Source organism: Artemia franciscana, unplaced genomic scaffold (genome assembly GCF_032884065.1).
Source record: "Artemia franciscana unplaced genomic scaffold, ASM3288406v1 PGA_scaffold_1178, whole genome shotgun sequence".
Taxonomy (NCBI): domain Eukaryota; kingdom Metazoa; phylum Arthropoda; class Branchiopoda; order Anostraca; family Artemiidae; genus Artemia; species Artemia franciscana.
Window position 1 is genome coordinate 313,168 of NW_027062616.1, and position 27,406 is coordinate 340,573.

At 35.1% G+C, this 27,406-nt stretch overlaps 1 long non-coding RNA gene across 1 annotated transcript in view; it reads right to left on the bottom strand.

Annotated features, from left to right (window-relative positions):
* LOC136041181 (uncharacterized) overlaps window positions 1-27,342 on the bottom strand; it is an 87,831-nt gene extending 60,489 nt beyond the window's left edge. The window contains exons 1-2 of the long non-coding RNA XR_010620977.1: window positions 27,022-27,342; window positions 22,725-22,837 (exon numbers count right to left, since the gene is read on the bottom strand). This is a non-coding gene — a long non-coding RNA (uncharacterized LOC136041181). The remainder of the gene's footprint in view (window positions 1-22,724; window positions 22,838-27,021) is intronic.
* Window positions 27,343-27,406: the final 64 nt, after the last annotated feature.

Sequence of the window (27,406 nt, forward strand, 5' to 3'; positions counted from 1 at the left end):
GGGGATGAAAATCTCCATGAAGGGAGCGCAGGATTTACTAGCATTATTTAAAAAACAATGAAAAAATAAATATGAAAAAGTACTTTCAGCTGGAAGTAAGGACCAGCATTAAAACTTAAAACAAACAAAAATTATTACCCATTTGAGGGGCTCACCTCCTCCTAATACCTCGCTCTTTACGTTAAAGTGTTTTTAGTAATTTCAACTATTTATTCTACGGCTTTTGTGATTCTGGGGTCATTCTTAATGAATTGGGACAAAATTTAAGCTTTAGTGTTAAGAGCGAGGATCTGACAAGGGGGCGAACCCCCTCATATATGTAATAAAAATATGAGAATACAAAAGTTCTTTACGTAAGCTAATTTATAAGTTACGTAAATCTCTTACTAATAAAAATATTCGTAAAAAATTAAAAGTTCTAGTTGCCTTTTTAATTAACCAAAAAATCGGAGGGCAACTAGGCTTCCTCCCCCGCTCTTTTTTTCTCAAAATCATTCGATCAAAATTATGAGAAAGCCATTTAGCCAAAAAAAAAAAAAATACAAATTTCGTTTTAATTATTCCTCTGCGGAGAGCCAAAATCAAAACATACATTAATTCAAAAACGTTCAGAAATTACATAAAAAAAAACAAGTTTTTTTAACTGAAAGTAAGGAGCGACATTAAAACTTAAAACGAACAGAAATTACTTCGTATATGAAAGAGGCTGCTTCCTCATCAACGCCCCGCTCTTTACGCTAAAGTTTTTTACTGTTTTAAAAAGAAGAATTGATAGACAGAGTCAAACTTTAGCGTAAAGAGCGGGGCGTTGATGAGGAAGCAGCCTCTTTCATATACGAAGTAATTTCTGTTCGTTTTAAGTTTTAATGTCGCTCCTTACTTTCAGTTAAAAAAACTTGTTTTTTTATTTAATTTACATTTAAGAAACTGTTCAAACATACATTCCTGAGTTTACTTAAGAAATATGTTAATGGTTCTTAATAGTGAAATTCTTACTTTCAGAGGACTGGTGTAGAAAATCATGGTCATATGTTCGCGGAGAATTCATGAAGCGCTACTCTGCGAGAAAAGAAGGAAGGCTCAGTGGAGGAGATGGAGAAGAGGATGAGAATATTAATTGGCCGTTGTTCTGATACTTGATGTTCCTGATCAAATACTACAACCCAAGGAAGTAAGTATCATGAGCAGAGGTGTTACCATACTAGCCAAAATGTCTGGGGGGTCAAGGTATTTACCGACTGGGTTGTCATTTTTATTGACTATTTTTCTTGAGAAAACGACTGTTTTAAGAAAAACAGACTACAGCATTACATCATACAGACTACAATTATTCTGTCTTCTGTGTGGATTTTCTTGACTTTTTTTAAAGCACAACTCTTGCCTAGAAATGATCTTTAACCTATGAAATGGGTAGAAATTTGTTTCGGAAACACCATTACTGTCGACGAGAAAATAGCGATTTTCTTGTTAGCGCTTGTCGACTATGTCCAGCTTTCCTGCTCTCCGACGCGGCGGCTGGGCCCAAAACATTTGAAAAACTGAACGAGCCGTGGTTAAAATGTGGGAAAACTTACAAATAAAAGAAGTAAGAAGTAAAAAGTATAAAGAAGTAAGCTTGTAATTCCATATGGAAACTAAATTATAAAAGGCAGAATAAGCAAGAGGAAGTCGTGTTAATACAGAAAGTCGTGCCTTGCAGTTTTTTGGTTCATCCATACACATCCTGTTTTGTCATGGTTCCAGTTGGACTATCCCTCTGAGGCGAGAACAAATAGTATTCTTTGATTATTATTTTTTTTTTTATAAAACAATATTTTCCTGGGCTTCACCTGGGTTAGGGGCAAACAATCTTTTTCAGGGATTTGCTTCTGGGCAAACTACCTGTCCGGTGAGAATAGGAAGTTCACGTCTTCATATTTTTATCCGTAAATCGACTGTCACGTCAGCTTGGATTTTTTTTTTAATATTCCTTCAGACTTAGCTGATTACGAATCATATTTGAAGCTGTAAACAGGATACGTCAGCTGTGTTCCGTCAGCTACATGCACCGTGAAATATGAATTTTTGAAATCCCAAAACGTAAGTGGAGGGATACCTATGACATCGCAAAAATTGTCCGTCTGTAAGCACGATAACTCTCGAAGGGAATGAGATATTTTCATGAAACTTGGTGTGAGGATTCTTTGGGTCAAGAGTAAGGTCGAGTCTGGATCAAATATTGAATTTTTGGGATCCCATCGTAACCTTTGGTCTTGTTTTTGTATCCTCTCAAAGTTTGAACAAAATATTTCAACCCTTTCGAGAGTTGTGGTGCTAGCAGTCGGACAAAACTTAACGAAGTCATCCCGTCACTGATGTCTGGGGGGGGGGGAAACTTGTGATTAATAGGTTCCCTTTTTTCAGGACCAGCGGAAATCTTCCTGATATGAGCAAGGAAGTTGTGGTTGTGGCGGCAACTGGGGAAAGCAGTGAGTACAGTGAAGAAGAATTAAGAGATGCCTTCCTTCCAGTCTATACCATACAAGAAAGAGACTCTGTGGAAAGAGTAAAACTGTCAGACAAGGGAAAGGGCAAGATATTGAATCTGACAGTGCTCAAAACTTTGAACGGCCTCAAAAGAGCTCAAAGGGAGCCAGAAAGCGATGATGACCTGCAAGAAGTTTACTGCACAACTTCAAAAGGCTTTGTTCACGTGCAGGGCTTCAAAGGGAGAGAGAACTTGCCACAGCAAAAAGGGGAAGCCTCACCTGGGCCATCAAAGGGCTTTGCAAGTCCTATTCAAGTACAAGACATTAAAGCGATAAAGGTCTTGCACAAGAACTTGCAGCAGAAGAGAAGTGAAGCCTCACCCGTTCCTGGACCTTCGAAGGACTTTGTCAGCCCTATTCAAGTACAGGGCCTTAAAGTGACAGAGGCCTTGCACTTGCCGCAGCAGAGAAGTGAAGCCTCACCGAGAGCTTCCAAAGGCAATGCCAATCCCAATGTTCTTGTACAAGGAGGCAAAGGGGCAGATGACTCGGGCGGAAGTTCCGAGCAGACTAGAAATAAAGCCTTACCAGAACGAGAGCCCCCAGTCAAGAAGACAAAAAAAGAACCAGTTAAAGGACAGTCAAGTGCAGATGTCCTTATTGAGGAGGCTGCAAAAGCCCTGCGTACTATCGTTGAGACCCCCATGAACCAAAACCAGTCGCCGAATTTTGGATACTGCCAGTCATTGGCTGCCCAGTTAGACAGCTTCACACCTCTTGTGCAAACAAGAATCAAAGCAAAGTTTGCTTCAATCGTTTTAGAAGAGATGGAAAAGCTTGAAAAACATTAAAAGACCTACTAATATTAAGTGTTTGGTTAGAGAAGTGGTAGATTTTGAATTTGGCTTTTTCAAGATTCTAGTTGAAATTATAACTTCCTTTAGTTCGAGTGCATTTGTAATGTTCATCTGACTTTGAACGTCAGATGAGAAGATTTAAGTTAGTCTGCTATTATAAATAATTCCATTTTTAGTTTAGTTTTTTTTTTTTACTTTTCTCAGTATAACGAGTTTGTAATACATCTCATGATTCGAGCTCCTAGTCCAGAGTTAGGGGTGCCCCACTGAGGCATACATTGCAGTTTTGGACTCCAGGTGATATGGGGCCCACTTAATAGATATAATGAAGCAAACCTACATGAGAAATATCGTCAGAAAACAATGAGCTATACATGCCGTGTCTCAATTGCTAAGTTAGGCCTAAATTGCAGGGAGGGGGGCCCAAAAGCTCTGTTCCAACGTCTTTTATGCCCGGGCCCCACTACGGAAGATTTAGCTGGTCCTCTAGTAAATCTTGGTAAATAAAAAAAAAATTGGAAAGATTTTCTTGCGGGGGTGGAGGATTTTCCACGGGGGAATTTATGGCGGGGCGGAAATTTTCCCGGTGGATTATATGTGCAAAATTTTACAGTAGGGGAAGGGAGATTTCCTTGCATGATTTGAAAAACAGTCAGAAATTGAATTTCAGATATATAGATTCATCTTTAATTTACAACCTAAAGTACCTATTAAAAGTTATTACCATAAATCAATTTTAATGACTTTTAAAAATATGGAGAAACCCCACAAAAGCAGTCTGATTTGGATGAAAATTGTAAAGCAAGTAAAAAACCTGCACGTTTACTTTAAGAAAAGTTTTAAAATTTAGTGAATAGAATAATCAAATACTTTGCATCTCAAAAATAATTTTGTTGTAGGAAATTTGTTCAAAAACAAGGTATTTATGCATAAATTAATGACAAGTTAAAGATTGTCCAGTTTGTTTACTTAGAAAAGCCTAACAGGTTAAACCGTAGCTATTTTACTCTTAAACAAAACTTAATGATAATTATTACCTGTATGAGAGCCTTCAGAGTTCCTTTTATTAAAATTTGATTTACAATATTGGATGGTAAAACACGTCACAAAAAAACACATTTGAAATTCAAAATTGAAAGCACAGAAGAGAATAAAAATTCAAATAAGACCATGACTTGAGGTATTCGATGGGATAATAGCAACCGTACTTAAGTAAGGCACCGGGGACTAAATACTACAGGAGGAAGAAAAGAATATGAGACAAGGGTTTTAGACCAAATCAGCCTGTGTATCATGACAGAGCAGCTTTTTTCTCTTGGATTACATTTTCTTGGGATGTACTGCTTCCCCGGTTTTCAGATAATTTTACAATATAACCTACAAGGGTGTAGAAGAAAGTTTGAAAACCCAGACTAGGCTTGGGACGAGATTTTATGACCAAAAATATTTTTGGGTCTATTTTAAGTTAGCCAGTACAGAAGCTTCAGGGTGAGTTTGATGGAGGAGAACCAGATCGGAATGTTCCTGCCATAAGCACAGTGGCGCAACTGTGCTTCCTATGTTTCAAAGATTATCTTTATTTATTTTTTTTACTGAAATTATTTTGGTATTCTCAATGGGAAAAACTAGCCCCTCCCCCGCTCTTTATTTTGAATAGTAAACTTGCGCAGCAAAAGTGGCTTAATTTATACACAACTTTACTTTAGGAGCGGTATTAAAGCAAGTTTTATTGCTATTCAAAATAAACCACTGTTGTTGAAGCCTACTTAATTCTCTCTCACTTTAAATCATTTAACAAATTAACGGTTTTATCAACATGAACTTCTTCCAGAACAAAACTATTTAAAGTACCAAGGACATCAAAATGAAAACATTGTCTACCCTTTAACTTGATCTTCAGTCAGTTCATGCTTGAAAACCATTATTTTCAGTAAATTACTAGTTTTTCAGAATTCTGTAAACATAGGGAAGTATCACGAGCCAGTTTGTCTGAAACAGTTTATATGCTTATAGCTTATATTAAATATTTGCATAAATCGCGAAGAAGTAATTTAAATCAATATTTTGTGCTCCCAAGACCCTAAATCAAGTATAAATGCCTCTTTCACAATTTTGTTATAAAATATATTCTTTTAAATTATTGGTAGGTCCTCATCCAAAGAGCAGCAACAGAGAAAATCATGCTCCACTCTGATCACTTTAGAATTTATTAATTTTTGCGAAATACGCCTCCGCTCCTAGTCTTTATGTATAAACCTTTTAAAAAGCAAAAAAAAATAAGTTAATATTCAAATTTACCAATGAACACCCAACAAATATATTTTTACAATAGAATATTTTCTCTTCAATGTGCAATAAAGCTACAAGGAACAAAGACAATTTATTTGCCAACTTTCAAAATGGGCACAAACATACACTATAACATGAATAAGCGATTCATCCACTAAAGAAAAATAATCAGAAATTTCCACGTAGAATAGCCTCGTCTTGCCATGGCACTCTACCAACTCCACAAAAATAGTCTTTAAAAGCCTCACGAATTTTCAATGCATCTCTGCCTGAAAAGTTTCCAGAAATGTTACCACTTGGCAATAGAGGTATGCTCTGTCGCCGCCACGAACCTGGAATTATCTGTCCATTTGCTTCACGGTCAACCAAGACAGGTGTGAAATAACTGTTTCCATTATGAGCATTCGTCACCATTAGGAAATTATGAAGAACGCACACGGCCTTCACAATGTGATCGATGGTCTCGAGTTTGCCCATCATGGTACTTTTAAGCACCCGAAATCGAGAGGCGAAGATTCCAAAAGTGTTTTCCACGACACGACGGGCTCTAGACAGTCTGTAATTGAAGATTTTTTTTGTCTGTGGTTAGGTCAACATATCGTGAAAATGGTTTCAAGAAATTCGTCTTCAATGGGAATGCCTCGTCGCCAATAAAGACGTGCGGCAAAGGGCAGGAGGTATTCGGCAACTCTTTATCACCTGGTACTGGAAGCCTGTTCACTTCCAGGGCCTTTCCAAAGCTGGACCTTTTGAAAACGGTACTGTCGTTTTCTTTACCTTTTGCACCAACGTCTATGTGTAAGAAGCGGTATCGCGCATCGAACACTGCATGCTGTTCAGAAATCGACACTTTCTCGGTACTGTAAGGCATATTCCGCGTCGGCAGACGAAGAAAAAGTTGCATTTCGCTTCACACCACGCTATGATGTGAAAAAAGTATTCTCTTCTTAAATGGAAGATTCACTCGAATCTTATGTTCTACTTTCATCACGAATGAAATACGGACTTATGTAAAAACGGACAAAGAAATTAGCTTGGGAATTTGCCAAGGCGAACACCCTGAAATACCCTAAATCATGGGATGACAAAGAAGCAGCAGGAGAAGACTGGTATAAAGGTTACATGGAGAGACATACAAGAATTTCCTTGAGGAGACCGGAAAGCACCAGCCTTCATCGCAACCTTGGTTTCAACCGTGCTGCAGTTGACACATTCTATAAACATCTTGAAGAGCTACAGTCGAAGTTTCATTTTCCAGCTGACCGCATCTACAACATGGATGAGACGGGCTTATCGAATGTTCAACAGAAATGCCGGAAGGTACTTAGCCCTAAAGGTGTAAAGCAGCTAGGAGCAACTACATCGCAGGAAAGAGGAAAACTAGTTACAATGGTTGGAACTATCAATGCGATGGGAAGCTTCATTCCCCCTTACCTTATCTTTGGAAGGTCCCGCTTTGTTGACAGACTCTTAGATGGGGCACCACCAGGGACAAAAGCTGTCGCCAGTGGAAAGCCCGGAAATGCATGGATGACGACCGAGTTATTCCTTGGCTACTTTGAGCACTTTAAAAGGTACGTAAGGTGCTCTCCTGAGCAACCAGTCCTTCTTCACATGGACAACCATGATAGTCACATGAGCTACAGCTTCATTTCTGCTGCGAAAGAGATGGGGTTGCAAATACTGACATTTCCTCCACACACGTCAAACAGGCTGCAGCCCCTTGATGTGACTGTCTATTCACCACTTAAAACATATTTCTACCAAGCTATTGAAAACTGGCTCAGAAACCATCCTGGAAGACCAGTCACGGAATACGAAATCTCTGAACTTCTTGGGGTTGCTTTCCCTAAAGCATTCAACCCAACATAATGAGTGGTTTTTCTAAACCAGGAATCCATCCGTTTAATCCCAATGTCTGGGAAGAATCAGACTTTCTTCCATCCCTGACTCCCGTCAGCAATCCTTGCGATCTGACAGATGAAGTGCAGATCAATGTCGGCGCAGGGAGCAGCTCATCAACGCAAGCGGACAGTGGGCTGTCAGACAGGGAGTCAGTGGGTGCTGGTGGTTCAGTTTGTGTTCTGCTCGATCAAATACTTCCCCTTCCTAAACGTCAAATTGATATTCAGAATAAAAAAGGAGGAAGGAAGCCTGGCCAGTCCAAGAATTTGACTGCAACCCCCGTTAAGGATGCCATTTTTGAAACAGAGAGGCAGAGAGACCTGAAGAGAAAAAAGAAGGAAGAAGCAAAGGAAAATAAAAAACAGAAGATAACGAAAAGAAAGCAAGATAAAAAAGAGATCAAGCAAAGGTGGCTTTAGCTTTAGCGACAGTAGTGATGCTGCATCTGTTGAGCTCGGTGCTGATACTGATGATTCCTTACACCTGAGTGACATGGAAGAGACTGTGAAAGAACCAACGGAGATAAAGCCTGGCGATTTTGTACTGGTTAGTTACGTCAGTAAGAAAAGTTCAAAGTATTATGCTGGTGAAGTCTTGGAGATTGAACTGGAAGGGTACAGTGTGAACTTCCTATAACGGAAAGTCCCTACATGGAAATTCGTATTTCCACAGCCAAAGGACGAAGCCTTTGTCACGACAGATGAGATCGAGTTACGCCTACCAAGACCGAATCTTAGTGGAGGCACAGAACGGGCTGTGAAAGCCCTGACTTTTGATATTGACCTTTCGCAGTTCCCCGTTGAATGAATAATGTTACAAGTTTTTTTATTATGTTTTTATTTTCATTGAATTTGACTATAGGTTTGTAATAAATGAAATTTGATCAAAAAGTGCACTGTGTCCCAGAGTACCCTTAACCGTGTCCCAGAGTACCTTGGGGTCAGGGTACTCTGGGACAGAAGAGGAGGGTCCGGAAAATCATTGGTACCAAAAAGATAGATCGAGAAAATAATCTACAAAAAATCTGGGAGAAAGCCCAAGCAATTCCACTTAAGTGAGTAGAAGAATCAGGCGATTTGGCCAAAGCGTTCTCCAGATATTGGACATACACTTGAAAATGTCCCAGGGTACCCAAATCTCCCCTAGTATTTGCAAGTTCGGATCACGAAAGGGAAGATGAAGATGAGGAGCCAGAGGAGGAACCCCTGGTGACATAGTCAGAAAAGGTCAACCAGCCCCAAAGACAAACATTACGAGAAGCCATGGATCTTATTAATTACCCAATTAAGACTAGAAAAAGTACATTTAATGCTAGTCCGGCCATGGGTGAACAACAGTATCACAACATAACAGTATCAAAAGCAAAACCAAAGGACTGGGTTTCTTGGAAGGAAACCATGATGCAATCAATTCCGCACCCCCCAGAGGATATGGCTTTCAAACAATGAAGGAACCCCAAGAAAACATTTGAATCCTCCCAAAGCTCCCAAGAATCCTTCAATTCCCCCGAGCCAAGATATCAACAGGACGAATCAATCAGTAAACCCTATACTTTGCGAAGAGAAGAAATTTACGAAGGTCAAGCAGGGTCAACACCTAAATCTCAAACTTCTACTTCAGAAAGAACCATATACTAAATCTACAACTACTAGTTCCTCAGATACTGACAGTGAATCAGACGCAGATAAGCTCAAAGACGTGGAAGGAATAAGACCACATAGTGCAACTGCCCAAGCTAAAAAGGCACAACTTAAGGGTAAAAAATTCCTTAAGATACAATATAAAGAATTTGATTTAATATCGCTAGCGAAGCCAAAGAAAAAACCTGAGTCTACTGAAGAAAAATTAACAACACGGTCAGGCCGAGTTGTCAAAAAACCAAAATTTTATTAATAGATTGTTAATAAACAATCTATCATCCTGGGGTATAATAAAAATAGTTATTTACTGATAAAATCAAGATATGATTAAAAAAAATTAATTTAATTTTTTTTGCTCCTCGCGAAGGAACCAATCCGTAATAAACATCCCTGAAAGAAAATACCTTTCAGGAAGTTTGCTCAGACTCCAATTGAAAAATTGGCCTACCTTGTCAAAAAGTGCTCATTATTCTAAGTAAGTCCCATATCATCTTTTCTAACAAGAATAATCATAAAAGTTGAACTGTTTTGTTAACATATTCTACCGCAAAAATAATTCCTTAACGTTAAAGCTTTTTCATACCTCTATAAATAACGCTGGCCCAACAGGAATTTCAATCTTCTTTTTAAAATAATTTTTAGCTTTGTATTTTCAGTAAAAAAAATTCTAATCAAAGCATTCGAAAACAAATTAAAGAAGTAAAATAATAACAAGCACCCCCGCAAGCCGTGGTCGAGGAACAAACATGTTCCAGTTTGCCATCCATAATTTCCTAATTGCGAAATTATCCGATAAATTATCCCTGACAAAGAACCATTTTTTACGAAGAAGTTCTAAACGTTTGCGGCTAGAGCCGCAAACGCTATATAGGTTGGCAAGGCCGTTCCTAATTCTCGACCACTATTTCAAAAATTATTATTTATATATATATATATATATATATATATATATATATATATATATATATATATATATATATATATATATATATATATATATATATACTTTTATAATTGTTTTATTTCAGAAAATTGAACGCTTAACTACACAGACGCTCAACGCATGTCAAGCGCTTAAGCGGGAAAAGGAAATATTACATCTGCATCTGATGATACGAAAACAAAGAAGGCCTTGGAGACAGAGAGCTAGCAATACAATTGCACATTTTAAGATTGCATTTTTATTTACATTTTGTTTCGGATTCATTGTTGGTAGGGTTTTTTGTTAATATTTTGGCTTATACTGTTCCTTTTTAAAAGATTTTTTATGTTAAATTTATATGTTAATTTGTTAAACTCTGCCGAACCGAAGTTGTTATTTTTTATGTTTTATTTAGATGACATAGGACTTATCCCATTTTATGAACACGCAATACAAACTACGGTGCTGCCAGTGGCAAAGCAGCCCTACCAAATTCCTTATATAAACATAAAGAAAGGGTAATAAATAAAATGCAGGAACTCGAAAAGAATGAAGTCATAAGACCAAGCATAAGTCCATATTCTGCACCCTTTATACTCGTGCCAAAGAAAAATAATGACCTTAGACTAGTAGTAGATTATAGAGCCCTAAATAAACAGGTAGTTAGTGATAAATTTCCCCTGCCTAGAACAGATGAAATTTTAGATTCAATATCTAATAAAAATAAAATATTTACTTCCCTGGATTTGACATAAGGCTATCATCGAGTGAAAATAGCAGAGGAGGATGTTAACAAAACTGCGTTTTCTACGACAGAATGCAGCTCTTATGAATATTTAAGAGTGCCGTTTGAACTAAAAACTAGTTCAAGTGCATTGTGTAGACCCCTACTTCATTTATTAAGAGGTCTAAATAACATAATTCATTTTGTTAACGACGTCATAGCAATGGACAAAGACACAGAAGACCATTTGTAACCCTAGCAAAAGTATTTGAGAAATTCAAAGAAGGTAATTTAAAATGTAGACCAGAAAAAGTAAAATCTTTTTCAAACAAAACAAAAATTCTTAGGAGTAGTTGTAACACAAGGACAAATTTCCCCAGACCCTGAAAAGATAAAATCCGTTAAAAATATAAAACCCCCCAAAAACTATTAAACAATTACGAGGAATCTTAAGTTTAATGAGTTATTTTCGAAAATTTATAAGGAATTACGCACAGGTAGCGAAACCTCTAACGGACCTCACGAGAGGGAACCCACAAAAAATTACTTGGTCTAAAGTAGCTCAGGATTCATTAGATCATTTAAAAAAGGCTTTAACTTCAGAACCTATTCTATCACTACCCGATTTCCAGACAGGACAATTCGTTGTTACAACGGATGCCTCAACAAAGCGCATTTGGGCAATACTATCCCAAATAATAAATGGAGAAGAAAGAGTAATAGCGTACGCTTCTCATACCCTCACACCCGGAGAAAGTAATTATTCTGCTACCCAGCTTGAATTATTATCCATTATTCATCATTTGGACAAATTCAGACACTATTTGGTAGGCAGAAAATTTAAACTGCGTTCGGACCAACCATAAAACCCTGCAATACTTGCACTTTCAAAAAGCCGACGGGTGTACTCACAAGGTGGGTACTAAAAATCAAGGATTTGGATTATGAATTTGAACATCTTAAGGGAAAACAAAACAACCCAGGTGATTATCTTAGTAGGTTTCCAGATAATACTCCCGCTAAAAATGAAAACGAAGAAGTAAACACAATATAAGCAAAATATGCTCCAAAAAATAAAAGTTTAAAAATAACAACCAATAACCCAGTTGAGGAAGAACCCAAAGACAGCCCCCTTTCCTTAAATAATATAAAAATATATCAAAAGAAAGACAATACTTGCGCTGCTCTAATAGAATATTTCTTATATGATAAAGAGCTTTCTGATGAAATGAAATCTTTCAAAAAAGAAATTGATAATTATTATTACGAGTTGGATGAAAGAATATTATGTAGAATAATGACCAATAGCAATAACAGAAATCAAACTTCCATTGTACCAGTTTTACCCCAAATTTTGGAAATACCCTCTTTTGAATTTTTTCATTCTGATGTGGGAGGTCACTTGGGATTAGATAAGACTTTCCATAGGTTAAAACAAAAGTTTTTTGTCACTTCAGCCTTAACAAAGTTGAAGAATTATGTCAATACTTGTGAAACATGTAATTTAAGAAAGAATCCCCAAATTTACCCTAATCCAACAATTGAGGACTCCTACGGCCAGGTTTCCATTTGATATAGTTTCTTTTTATTTATATGGTGCTAGTGGAGGACTACCAACGTCCAACAAAAGACAAACCTGCGTACTTTCAGTAATAGATCATTTTTCCGGTTTCACTCACTTTAGTGAATGGTCGTATAAAAAGGTCGTCATGTTAGTCGTATAAAAAGGGCAAAATTCACAGAAACATGGACCCCTCGACCTTCAACATCGAATACCTCGGAAGACGAAAATGAACCACCTAGTTCTAGACTAAGTGAGCTTAAACCTTTTAATTTTAAACAAGAATATTTTGAGAATAGTAGTGACGAGGAGAAATTTAATGAATTTCTAACGATGACAAATATGGTTCCCCCCCCCAAAAAAAAAGTACCCCCGTCATGCGGAGACGGAGAAAAACCGACTCATCTTCAAGTGAGGAGTCAGAAGCATTGGACTATATGATTTCTGCACAAACACAATTTTTCCCAGATAGAATATCAACTCCTTACCCTCGAAAACGTTTCCTCGACAATTTGGTAAACCCTGTTTCACCGATACACAAACCTTTTTCGTTACACGATGAATTAAATAAGGCTATACAGACCCCTGGTGAGATAGAGTAAGAAAAGGTCAACCAGCCCCAAAGACAAACATTACGAGAAGCCATGGATCTTATTAATTACCCAATTAAGACTAGATAAAGTACATTTAATGCTAGTCCGGCCATGGGTGAACAACAGTATCACAACATAACAGTATCAAAAGCAAAACCAAAGGACTGGGTTTCTTGGAAGGAAACAATGATGCAATCAATTCCGCACCCCCCCCCCCCGGAGGATATGGCTTTCAAACAACGGAGGAACCCCAAGGAAACATTTGAATCCTCCCAAAACTCCCAAGAATCCTTCAATTCTCCCGAGCCAAGAAATCAACAGGACGAATCAATCAGTAAACCCTATACTTCGCGAAGAAATTTACGAAGGTCAAGCAGGGTCAACACCTAAATCTCAAACTTCTACTTCAAAAGAACCAGATACTAAATCTACAACTACTAGTTCCTCAGATACTGACAGTGAATCAGACGCAGATAAGCTCAAAGGCGTGGAAGGAATAAGACCAAATAGTGCAACTGCCCAAGCTAAAAAGGCACAACTGAAGGGTCAAAAATTCCTTAAGAAACAATATAAAAAATTTGATTTTATATCGCTAGCGAAGCCAAAGAAAAAAACTGAGTCTACTGAAGAAAAAGTAACAACAAGGTCAGGCCGAGTTGTCAAAAAACCAGAATTTTATTAATAGATTGTTAATAAACAATCTATCATCCTGGGGTATAATAAAAAAAGTTATTTACTGATAAAATCAAGATATGATTAAAAAATTATTTTAATTTTTTTTTGCTCCTTGCCAAGGAACCACTCCGTAATAAACATCCCTAAAAGAAAATACCTTTCAGGAAGTTTGCTCAGACTCCGATTGAAAAATTGGCCTACCTTGTCAAAAAGTGCTCATTATTCTAAGTAAGTCCCAAATCATCTTTTCTAACAAGAATAATCATAAAAGTTGAACTGTTTTGTTAACATACTCTACCGCAAAAATAATTCCTTAACGTTAAAGCTTTTTCATACCTCTATAAATAACGCTGGCCCAACAGGAATTTCAATCTTATATTTAAAATAATTTTTAGCTTTGTATTTTCAGTAAAAAAAAAATTCTAATCAAAGCATTCGAAAACAAATTAAAGAAGTAAAATAACAACAATTACCCCCGCAAGCCGTGGTCGAGGAACAAACATGTTCCAGTTTGCCATCCATAATTTCCTAATTGCGAACTTATCCGATGAATTATCCCTGACAAAGACCCATTTTTTTACGAAGAAGTTCTAAGCGTTTGCGGCTAGAGCCGTAAACGTTCCTAATTCTCGACCACTATTTCAAAAATTATTATCTATCTATATATATATATATATATATATATATATATATATATATATATATATATATATATATATATATATATATATATACTTTTATAATTGTTTTATTTCAGAAAATTGAACGCTTAACTACACAGACGCTCAACGCACGTGAAGCGCTTAAGCGGGAAAAGGAAATATTCCATCTGCATCTGATGATACGAAAACAAAGAACGCCTTGGAGACAGAGAGCTAGCAATATAATTGCACATTTTAAGATTGCATTTTTATTTAAATTTTGTTTCGGATTCATTGTTGGTAGGGTTTTTTGTTAATATTTTGGCTTATACTGTTCCTTTTTAAAAAAATTTTTACGTTAAATTTATATGTTAATTTGTTAAACTCTGGCGAACCGAAGTTGTTATTTTTTATGTTTTATTTAGATGACATAGGACTTATTCCATTTTATGAACACGCAATACAAACTACGGAGCTGCCAGTGGCAAAGCAGCCCTACCGTATTCCTTATATAGACATAAAGAATGGCAAATAAATAAAATACAGGAACTCGAAAAGAATGAAGTCATAAGACCAAGCATAAGTCCATATTCTGCACCCGCTATACTCGTGCCAAAGAAAAATAATGACCTTAGACTAGTAGTAGATTATAGAGCCCTAAATAAACAGGTAGTTAGTGATAAATTTCCCCTGCCTAGAATAGATGAAATTTTAGATTCAATATCTAATAGAAATAAAATATTTACTTCCCTGGATTTGACACAAGGCTATCATCGAGTAAAAATAGCAGAGGAGGATGTTAACAAAACTGCATTTTCTACGACAGAATGCGGCTCTTATGAATATTTAAGAGTGCCGTTTGAACTAAAAACTAGTTCAAGTGCATTGTGTAGACCCCTACCTCATTTATTAAGAGGTCTAAATAACATAATTCATTTTGTTAACGACGTCATAGCAATGGACAAAGACACAGAAGACCATTTAGTAAACCTAGCAAAAGTATTTGAGAAATTCAAAGAAGGTAATTTAAAATGTAGACCAGAAAAAGTAAAATCTTTTTCAAACAAAACTAAAATTCTTAGGAGTAGTTGTAACACAAGGACAAATTTCCCCAGACCCTGAAAAGATAAAATTCGTTAAAAATATAAAACCCCCCAAAACTATTAAAAAATTACGTGGAATCTTAAGTTTAATGAGTTATTTTCGAAAATTTATAAGGAATTACGCACAGGTAGCGAAACCTCTAACGGACCTCACGAGAGGGAACCCACAAAAATTACTTGGTCTAAAGCAGCTCAGGATTCATTAGATCATTTAAAAAAGGCTTTAACTTCAGAACCTATTCTATCACTATCCGATTTCCAGACAGGACAATTCGTTGTTACAACGGATGACTCAACCAAGGGCATTTGGGCAATTCTATCCCAAATAATAAATGGAGAAGAAAGAGTAATAGCGTACGCTTCTCATACCCTCACACCCGGAGAAAGTAATTATTCTGCTACCCAGCTTGAATTATTATCCATTCTCCATCATTTGGACACATTCAGACACTATTTGGTAGGCAGAAAATTTAAACTGCGTTCGGACCATAAAACCCTGCAGTACTTGCACTTTCAAAAAGCCGACGGGTGTACTCGCAAGGTGGGTACTAAAAATCCAAGATTTGGATTATGAATTTGAACATCTTAAGGGAAAACAAAACAACCCAGGTGATTATCTTAGTAGGTTTCCAGATAATACTCCCGCTAAAAATGAAAACGAAGAAGTAAACACAATAAAAGCAAAATATGCTCCAAAAGATAAAAGTTTAAAAATAAAAACCAATAACCCAGTTGAGGAAGAACCCAAAGACAGCCCCCTTTCCTTAAATAATATAAAAATATATCAAAAGAAAGACAATACTTGCGCTGCTCTAATAGAATATTTCTTATATGATAAAGAGCTACCTGATGAAATGAAATCTTTCAAAAAAGAAATTGATAATTATTATTACGATTTGGATGAAAGAATATTATGTAGAATAATGACCAATAGCAATAACAGAAATCAAACTTCCATTGTACCAGTTTTACCCCAAATTTTGGAAATACCCGCTTTTGAATTTTTTCATTCCGATGTGGGAGGTCACTTGGGATTAGATATGACTTTCCACAGGTTGAAACAAAACTTTTTCGTCACTTCAGCCTTAACAAAGTTGAAGAATTATGTCAATACTTGTGAAACATGTAATTTAAGAAAGAATTCCCAAATTTACCCTAATCCAACAATTGAGGACTCCTACGGCCAGGTTTTACTCTTTAATCTGAAGTTTGACTCTTTTACTCAATTCTACTTTATTAAATAGTGAAAAGTAAAAATCCATTTTATAGGAACAGGAAATTCACAACAGTTTTTTAGCAAATGTGGTAACATTTTCCACTTTTTATCGAAAATAAAAACCATATGTTAAGGATAAAAAATGTTTGGACTTACCAATGTCCTAAATAAAGTACAAATATTTTGTGCTTTATTTAGAAAGTTTAAAAAAGCGCAAAACAGTGGAAAAAATTACAAACCTAACTTAAACAAGTCAGATTTTATTTAATTTCTTTGATTCGTATTTATTTTTTTGTGAGTATTTCGTGAGCAGTAATATATTCGAAGCCTTGGAGAATAAGCAAAAGGAATGAAAACAAAAGTAGTAAATATTCAGAATTTGAATCAACGCCCAGCTCTTTACGCTAAAACTTTACTCTTTCTCTCAATTCCACTTTATTAACAGTAAAAAAGCAAAAACCCGTTTTATAGTTTCGTTTACAATTGAGCCAGGTCGTTCCTTACTACAGTTTTTACCAAGAACTGTTTGATAAATACGAATATTTAGTGTTCAATTCAAACGCTTCTGCAACGACACGTGATTGCGGTTTATTTTCTGTAAATTGTGTCGAATCTTTCCAATGGCTTGGGATCAGTATTTACAAATCGCTTACGTTATTTTGTTTCGGGGTATTGAGTGATATTAGAGATGCTTAAACGGGGGTAGGCGAAAATTGTCTCCCATAGGGGAAGATGTAAGAGAAAAGCACTGCCTAATTTGCACTCGAGTTTTTGTGACCATTCAGTTTTGTTCCCAGCTGGCCTTCATATCTTATTTCGACCAGGAAATATTAGCCATATTAGAATTATGGATTTCGATATTACAAGTTATTATTGTATGTATTTTAAGTTATTTTTTTAGATAATGCAGCCGTCTTCAAGAGAATATTTTCGCCACCTTAGGTGTTAACCACCCTTTTCTCCGAGTAGCCATAGAGCATTGAGTGTAATATTTATTTTTTGTGTTGATGTTAAATGCATTTTTTTCTCTTTTCTTGTGTTATTTCTTAGAACTTAATGTATAGCAACAATGAGGAAGTCAAGAGTAGAATAAACCATTACGAAGCAGCAAAACTGAATTTATGATTTGAACAAGTTTTAGATTAATCAAACCAAGAAACACAAATCTGAACCATAAAAGACAGTAGTAGAAAACTGAATAAACATAGAAGAACAGTAATTGCTTACAAATAACATGACTTAAAGAGTGTTAGTTGGAGTAAGCTTCAAATACATTAATTATATTTAGTGCAAATTTGACTATAGGAAGGCGATTTGGGATAATTTTAGTTAGTTTCTTTTGAATGATATAATGTTCATAGTATAAGATTTTTTACGAAAAATGTTAATTTTGCTTTAGATAATTTTAAGAATTTAATATAACAAGAAACATTAGAATCAACTGAAATACAAACCCATGATCCTTAGTTCAAAAAAGGATTGAGATTGTGGAATAAAGGTTTATCTTCAAAATGGAAACCTTATAGACATGCCTCACAAAGTCACAAAATATTGAGAAATTATCGAAAAGTGAAAAAATATGAAATACGGAAGAAACAAATATGAGATCAAAAGCAAAAGAGATATCAGAGATCAAAAGCAAAACAGGATGGCTGGAAGAACTTTAGTGAGAATAGAGGAATTTCAGACAATTGAAAACTATTCCTAAAATAATTAAGTCTATAGAACCTGCAATTAGACTTAATCATATCACTAAAGATTCTTGTTTAATAAGAACATCGACTAAAGGTGCAGGCAAAGTAATTTTACAGAAGTGGTTGGGTAAAGATGAAATTACTTACAAAAATGCCTAATGTAATGACAAACAAATGTGAAGAGCAAAGCAACAAGTAGTTAGCATACTAGGTTCAAGGCATTAATAGAATTATGATAAAGTGGGCTGGTTCCTAAATATACTAGGAAATTATTTATGTTTATATTTCTAGGTAAAAGAGATGAAAAATGGATAGATAAGGGGGCATAAATTCCAGACCAGATTTATTTTGCGCTCAAATTTATGTTACGTCTGCGGGAACATGATTCGGATGTATGAATCGTCAAAAAATTACAGAAAATATTTTGGGGTAGAGTAAGCTGGTTGGTACCAAAAATCTTTTCAAAGTGATTTACATTACCATACGAGCAACGCCTAAGGCCTATTTCTAAATAGCGTAGCCAGCATCCTGCAGGGACTCTTAAAACTCTACTGGTATAATTTATTTAGATCTAACAAATCAGGCAATCCAAATAATTTACACAGATGGAGTGCAAAACAGAAGAAATGACAAAAAAGGGAGAAAAAGAAAAAAAAACATTATAACGTGAACAAGATGGTTTTTTCAAAATGATGGTGAAGTACCAGGGGAACTTCATGACTCGTTATAGGACTTTGTTTCCTTTTTCATAAATAAACTGGTCCCTAGGGATTCATCAAGTCAATTTAGTTTACCTTTGGTAGAGGATGGGGGTATGAGCGGAACACCTTCAAAACAAAAGCTTAATGCCGACCTTCACTCATAACAGAATATTGTTGTAAGTCACGCTCTTTTCCGGTAGATGCTAGCCAACGGTCTAAAAGTCAAAAAGATGCATAGAGTCCTCCAGTTTGATCAAAAGCCATATATGAAGACATTTATTGACACCTTGCAACCGACCCAAAAGAATATGCCCGAATCATTGCAGATCTTAATTTCACATTCTTCACGATCATAGACTCCAATATGGTTCTTTTAAACGGGAAAATTGAAATATTAGAAATTTTAAAGAAAATTATGCAGGAATAATATTACAATGTGGGTAAGCTCCAATGGCAGGGGGAGGATAAAGTTTAAGTTTATAAAGGGAATACTGATTTACTATTGTTAAAAAGAAAACTGAAAATATTTCAGACGATTTATCAAATATTAAGCACAATAGATCTGGAATACTTCACCAAATGGGAAGAGTCCACTATAATAACTGGGACGACTCCATTATAAACGGAGGAGTTCGTTTTAATATATTATTCGATAATCTAGTGCAATATGTTATGTATTTACAGAGAACCCCAAATCCAAGGTTTGGCCTAAAAAGTGATGGTGATCTTAAAACTGAAGGTCTAATCCCTGGTGATGCTGGACAATGTGTTACTCTACTGGCAACCGTGTGTATCTAGTTCATAGTCTCTCTGGTTTATGTAAGCGCTTTCCAATGACCCCTGAAAATTATTTTTCCATTGGTTTGGGCTTCTGCTCCTGGAAATATATGTTTTTGATTTGCAATTAAATTGTAATTCTGCTGTATCAATGTTTATATGCCTGGTATAAATTTTTAATGTTTACATTAGTAGCATGTCTTTTCTTAAATATCCTTCTTTATATTGTGTTGAATAGCCGGGAGGAGGCAGATGGAGCTTCTTCAAATCTCAAGACTTGGCAAAAATGTCACCTCTGTCTATACTACAGAAACCACAGAAAGGCGGCACAAAATGTCAACCCTATTCCCGTAACCCTCAAATAGCACTTTTCCATATACATGATATAAATCAACTTTAGCTCTCTCCGAGCTAGCAACTATCAAAAAAGATAACACTCCCCAAGTACATAACACTTAAAGCCATCTATACTACAAGACATTTCTACAGCAAATGTGCAGAATATCAAGCACAAAGCCATGATTATCTACCATTATACAACAATAAGAAAAGCAATTATATCCTATTAGAAAATAAGTTTGCAGAAAGATATGTTCTTGAATCATTCTTGAACACAAACCAAAAAAGGTTTGGAAAAGGACAGGTATAACATGTGGAGCTCCGAAGGGCACAAAGTTGGCTGCCATTGTATTTATAGCCGTGATCAACTACCTACTAGCCGAATATGAGGATCAATACAAGTTTATAGACGATATCTCTTTTCTATTGAAATACTTAGTTGAAAACGGGATTGTTAAGAAAGAGTTCAGTGACGATTTCTTCGATGCGTTTATTGCCGAGTGCAATGTCTCTAAATTGATCATTAACACGAATAAGTCAAAGGTCTTACGCTTTAATCCGTTGAAGCGCACATTCAGCCAACCGTATGTTCCGTTTCCGATTGTCGACTCAATAAAGATTTTGGGAGTTACTTCTTCAAGTGATTGCTCTTTCGGCTTGCACGTTGAAAATGTTGTTAAAAACGCAAATGCATGTCTGCAGTCTTTGAGTAAAATGCGTAGATTTGGCTGTGATGTCTAGTGCCTAATGCTAGCTTATCTTACATACGTCCGTCCAGTTCTGGAATATGCAAGCCCACTATGGGGGCCTGCAGCACTGCGTACTGTATACCTCATCCAAGAACTTGAGTCGGTGCAAAAGCGAGCCGTGTTCATTATTATTGGCGATCGACAACTAGCTTATGATGAAGCGCTTGTTAAACTCGACCTCCCCGCATTGGCCCAAAGATACGAGCAGATTATCCGGAGGTTTGGGAAGTTTCTTCTCTCTAAACCCCAGCATTGAGACATCATACCACCTACTGCACCGCCCAGCAACCGTACGCGTCACCAAAATAAACTGGTTCCAGTAGCTTCACGCACGAACCGCCACGCAAATTCGTTTGTACCTTTTTTTACGGATTTGCTTAACAAAGCCGAGTAATATTTTCTTCTTTTTTTTTGTGTGTTAATTTGTTATTTAGCTAAGTGAAGCAACGCAAATTAGCTGTTAGCTACGATGTTGTTTAAATAAACCTATCTCTCTCTCTCTCTTGGTTATATGTACAAAATTCAAAATTCTGAGCATTTTGGTTTGATATTTATTTATTTGCTTAAGCCCCCACCCCTCCCCAGTCTTCAGGTTTTTCTTAATCTTATTAAAATTGACCTCCCTTTTCCATGCATATTTTTGCATCAATCTTATCAGGGGGACTCTCTTAGGCCTCTCTTAGAACTGCTTCTTTTGTTTCTTATTTTTGATTCCTTTCCCTTCAGCTAAAAATAACCCCGTCTCTCTCAGTAAATTTTATCGTTCCTTTGTACCAGCTAATTTTTGCTTTTCAATATCACAGCTTATTTTTACAATCTAAATCCCCATGCATCTAGCTCGGGGTAGTTTTCTGACCATCCTCCTTAAATTGCTACCATACATTGTTCATTCAAATTTTTACTTTTTGGTACTGCTTTTATACATTCCACGTGTTTTTACCTTTCATCATTTGATGTTCACTGCTCAAACTTCCCTCCCACCCAATGGCCAAACTACCTTACTTTTCCTTTATTTAAACTAAGCTTTCCCAGACGTATTTATACCTTTAATTAGGGCCTATTTCAGCTTCAATTACACCGGTTAGGTAACAGCAAGAATACTGATAACATATTTTTGCCAACCTCTATGTTTTCTTCGGGTCATGGGTCTTAACCAACATCAAGTAGGCTCTCATGGCAACATTTGACAGTTGCTCCAAACTGGGAAAACGCAAATCTTGAAAATTTTTCACGTAAAACAATATCATTGATATTAGTACATACACTTTTGCTAATGGCCCTTCAAACTTTTGAATTAAAAATAAGACTTCTGTTTTCAAAGCTTTAATGCCTAACACTGGAATTAAGAAAAAAATAATGTTTTTGAATTTGGTTTCAGTTATAAGTTTTAGTTTTGTTTATAATCATATTTAAATATTCAATTTTGTTCAAAAAGTTATTTTGAATTGTAATATTGTTTTAAATATAATTTAACTGATGTGTTTCTTTCCGTTGTTTTACTTCAAAACCTCTTCTTCTTCTCTCTCTTTCATAACGTAATTTAAACTATGGAATCTGAACCTTCCTGAATTAAGTTAATATCCTTCATTTAATTGACAGAGGTCCATTGACAAACAAATTTATTTGCTGTATTTTTTTCTTTCTCACTTCTAATTGACTTACATCTTTAGGCGGATTTAAACAGTTAGATTTTAAAATTAAAATGAAGTTGGTGGCCTTAAAATTAAAGAGTTAAGAGACATGGCTAATTGATGAAAAACCCAAGACTGATAGTCTGAGTAAGAGGAAAAGCTGGCGAAAGTCTTTTTCTTCTAAAGCATCAGGGCAAGAAATTTGTTAAAGAATTTTCAAGAAAAAACTCGCATCTTACCCTGAACATAAGACGATACTCATCATCTATGGTTTCAACTGACTCAAACTCTTATTATCCATGGTCAAGCCGGGCGAAGGAGAAATAGAAGCTATAACTGTTTTGTCGTCTTACTGAAAAATAAAATATTCTTAATTATATTCAAAGTTCACTTTTTACCAGGCATTGATAGAATATTTTACAAGGTAATAATCATTAAAGAGATTACACTAATTTTTTATGCTTATATAAAAGGAGCAATTCTCGAGACAAGTCACTGTCACAGTCTCAGTTGCAGCAATAGTAGTCCTGAGTGTATTAACTTAAAATAATATATGTTCCTAAGATAATCTTATCAGGGGGACTCTCTTAGGCCTCTCTTAGATCTGCTTCTTTTGTTTCTTATTTTTAATTCCTTTCCCTACTGAAAAATAAAATATTCTTAATTATATTCAAAGTTCACTTTTTACCAGGCATTAATAGAATATTTTACAAGGTAATAATCATTAAAGAGATTACACTAATTTTTTTATGCTTATATAAAAGGAGCAATTCTCGAGACAAGCTATATCATTTAACTGCAACTACGTGAAGTCTCTAGGAATAAGAAAGAGAAATTATAATTTATGAAAATGTGTTAATTTTGTACAAACCTGTGCCTTCAGGCACAAGGATATGTCTCAAGAGTATGTTACCGAAAGAATTGGCGGAGGGGGGGGGGCTATTGAACAATTTGGGAAATGTTAGACTATAGCTTTTGCAGAAAAAAATTATAAATTTTGTAATATAATGAGAAAAAAAACAAAGAATCGACAGTTAATTTTGCGAAATTTACATGGCCCTTCAAATTTGAAGTTCGCCAGATTTTTATTAAAAGTTGAACAGCAAAAAGTGAATATTAACAAAAAACTATATACATTTACTGCTTTAAGAAAACTATGAAACAAACACAGCAAGAAAACAAGTAGTATATGCAACAAACTAGAGAGATTAAAGATCGAATTTTGAAAGCATATATCACTCAGATAAAGAGTGATCGAGGATTAAAAAAATTATAGTAGGTGTGGAATTTTTACTTTCCTTTTAAACGAAGTGATATCTACTTACTTGAAAAGATGAATTAGGGTAAATGCTATTGAAATGTTTATAATATAAATGAAATCACAGAGAAAAGGAAAATGTTGATAAAATAACATTGGTTCTAGCAACAACTGATTTTAATTATAATGTTTTGAGTTGAAGCAACAAGAGATATGTATTTTGTATTCAGACATCATACTCACTCGTTAGTTTTATCCAAATAATACTAGCATAAAGCTGTGATAGCACATTGGGATTGGAAATACAACAGATCAGTCATTTATAACAAGTTGATATGGCCATCTATATTCTTTGAAAAAAAGCATACATCTCAAACATAGGTAGCGTTGACTATGAGATAATTGCTGATAAAATCATATAATTTATCTTTAAATTTTATAGTTCAGAATTTAACGCGAAATATTCAGTTTTGTTTCGAAAATTTGGTATATCTGATTCGTTGTACCCACAAAGTTTTATACAGACTTGGCAAAAAAATTAATAGTCTATTGTGGCAACCAAAAAAAAATTACAAAATCGTCAGTAAATACTAGTTGAATATTTCAATTTCAATTTATATGTAATTAACATTGAATATAATGCACACATTCTGAATATACTATAAAGAATGCAACAATTAAGAGTAAGAAAAAAACTAGATCTACGTAGCAAGGCCAACGTGAGGTGATGCGGCAACCTTTGTTCGGCTTCGACAAGTAAAGTGTTGCGAGAACACTCGCAACACTTTGGTTTTGTTCCCTCGCTTCGATTAAACGCTGAAGTTGTTAAGTTGTGAAGTTGTTAAATCCCTTACATTTCTTACCACTGAGACCAAATTGGTCTTACCATCAAATACACAGGAAACAAATAATAGGTACGCAAACTAGAACCACATTTTTGTATAGCCTACTGTTTGAAATATGATCAGTCAGTTGGGTACCCAAAACATTCTATTGGCGATTTCTCTGGAAAGCATCTTAAAATCTTCCTCTTTTTAGAAGCACCTATACTTCAGAACCATACTTAACTCTATCATCAATTTAGCTTCCAATATTCTAATCAAGGCTTGAAGACTTTTCTTCATATCCTGTCAAACTTTTTTCAACTGTGGAAAAATATCCTGGGACTTAGGTATTCAGTTTTTAATATCTTCAATGCACCCACCATTTTTACTAATAATACTACCTAGGTCAATTAAGCTGTCCGTTTGATCAATGTTTTGTTACCCAATGTCACCTGTTCATTTTGACTTACTGCTAGCATTAGCAACCTAGTCTACTAAACATTAATTTTCAAACCTAATGTAGCACCCTGAACTTGCAAAACGTCTAGAAGCTCATTCATTTTCCTCATATTTTCATCTAGGATGCTGAAATCATCAACAAAATCTAACTCCAAGAAATGTTTACTTCCATTGGTTCCATGTTTTAAATTAGCCTTTGCTTATCTCCTTAGGCCCAATCCATCAAAATAATCTATCCAAATAGGCAGAGGACACAAAACTACTTAACTCCTGATTTTGAAAAAAAACAGCTACTAACCTCTTTTACTACCTTGACTTTAGCTTTGATATTTATGTAAATAGCACTAATTACTCTGAAGAATTTGTTTGTTAGGCTACAAAATAAAAAGACAATACCTTTGCTAAAGGTCTTCAATAAGCTGAATCAAACCATTGCTCATAATCTATAGAAATGACGACAAAAGGTGTTCGATAACTCAGGCACTTCTTCATTATTAATGTCTCAGTAAAACTGTGTACATTCTCTATGCTTCCTAAAAGCATTCTCTATGCTTCCTAAATGTCCCAGTAAAATTTTTAAATTTTAAAAATAGAATAAATAAAATTTAAAATTAAAAATCAAAATCAAAAAATAAAAAACTTAAAATTAAAAATTAAAATTAAAAATTAATTAATAAAATTTTAAAATTTAAAATTAAAATTTATTAAAAATCAATAAAATTTTCTTAATGTCCCAGTAAAAAAGTGCCATCATAACCAATTACAAAAAAAAATTACTTTCGTCCCTACCCAAGCCACAAATCCACCACTTTTTCAAGGGGAGAGGCGTACACCCCTTGTCCCACCCCCTCCCTGCCTGGATCCATCAGTGCTTCTGAGGTCCCTTACTCAAAACATATCAAAAAATTTTATTTTGAGAGATTGAAGGCTCGGAGAATATATTATTACCGTATCAAATACGGTATGTTACATAATATAAATTCCACAGGAAAACTCTTATGAAAAGGAAACAATAGAAACTTATATTTAACTTGAGGACAAAATGAGAATAAATGAACAAACGAGCTAGCTTAACAATAGAACTTGTTCAGTTTGACAACTAAAAAAATTGTTCTACAGCTTTTTTTCCGATTTCTTTTAGGGAAATGCCACATACACCTTTAAATTTTTCTGGCAAAATAGTTTCACATTTTCAAATTCTCATGCTAACCATGGCATATACCGGTAAGAAGCTAATTTAAATAATTCTATAGAACAAATAAAAGAAACACATGATACATTTCCGGCTATTATTTTAAAGAGATGTCAAGGATTCTTCAAAAGTTTATTTATTTGCGTTTTAGCAAGGAGAATATTTTCATATTTTTGGCAAAAAAAAACTCGTCAAATAATCAATAAATAAATCAATTACTCAGCGACTTTTTGAACAGATTTCTGTAATTAGGGAATAAGACACTGACTTTATTCAATTAAGTCCTTTAACAAAAAACCTCAAACTAGAAAATCTGAGAAGTTCTTTTTAATCGATTTGACTTCTGAACAACTCATGTAAACTAGTGGGAGGAATATTTTTATTTAACCTCTTCTTAGTTTCTGAGTTTTGTCAAAGGCTAATAAGAGCTCCGAAGAAAACCAAGAGAAATGGCCAAGAATTTCCTACTTTCATTTTTGCTTTCTAATGCAATTGTTTGGATTCTAAATCTACTTTTTGCATTCCATCTTTTATTTTAAAATCCTAATTTTAATGCCTTTGAATTCTATTTCTTTATGATTTGATTTCTGATTCAAATACATTTAGAGTTCAATCCTAATTCTTTCCCTCATAATCCTAATTTAGCTTTAATATACTCTAATTTAATTTTTGCTTTAGAACCAATTTTTTTATTTCACTGTCCATGTGGACTGAATAGTCCCAGGATGGAACCTCAAATTATGTCGATTTACATCAATTTTTTATTCATGTCAATCAATAGCACCTCAACTGGCTATACAAACCTTTTAAAAGAAGATTGGCTTTAGGGTATTTAGTGTTCTCGGTCTGGTCAGGAAATTTTTCTTCACCGGCAGAGATTACTGTTTCCTTTTCTTCTTTCCTTTCGTCAATTTTTAAGTTGTATGAATACTCGTTAGAATCTTGCTTTCCTGCAACTGATATTCACAACAATTTCACTTCAAAAATTAATGCTCACATTTACAGAACAGTTTTCCATAACAGTATTATAAACAGTATTCTATAGTCCAGGACAGGTATCTGTTCCACTTATAACTGTTCCATATTTTAGCAAGACTTTTCATCTATCTATCTTTTGTCTGTGGAGCATAGGGGTTTCTGCTTGCAAAAATCAGACACAACAAAAAGTGGAAATTCAAATTTATCATT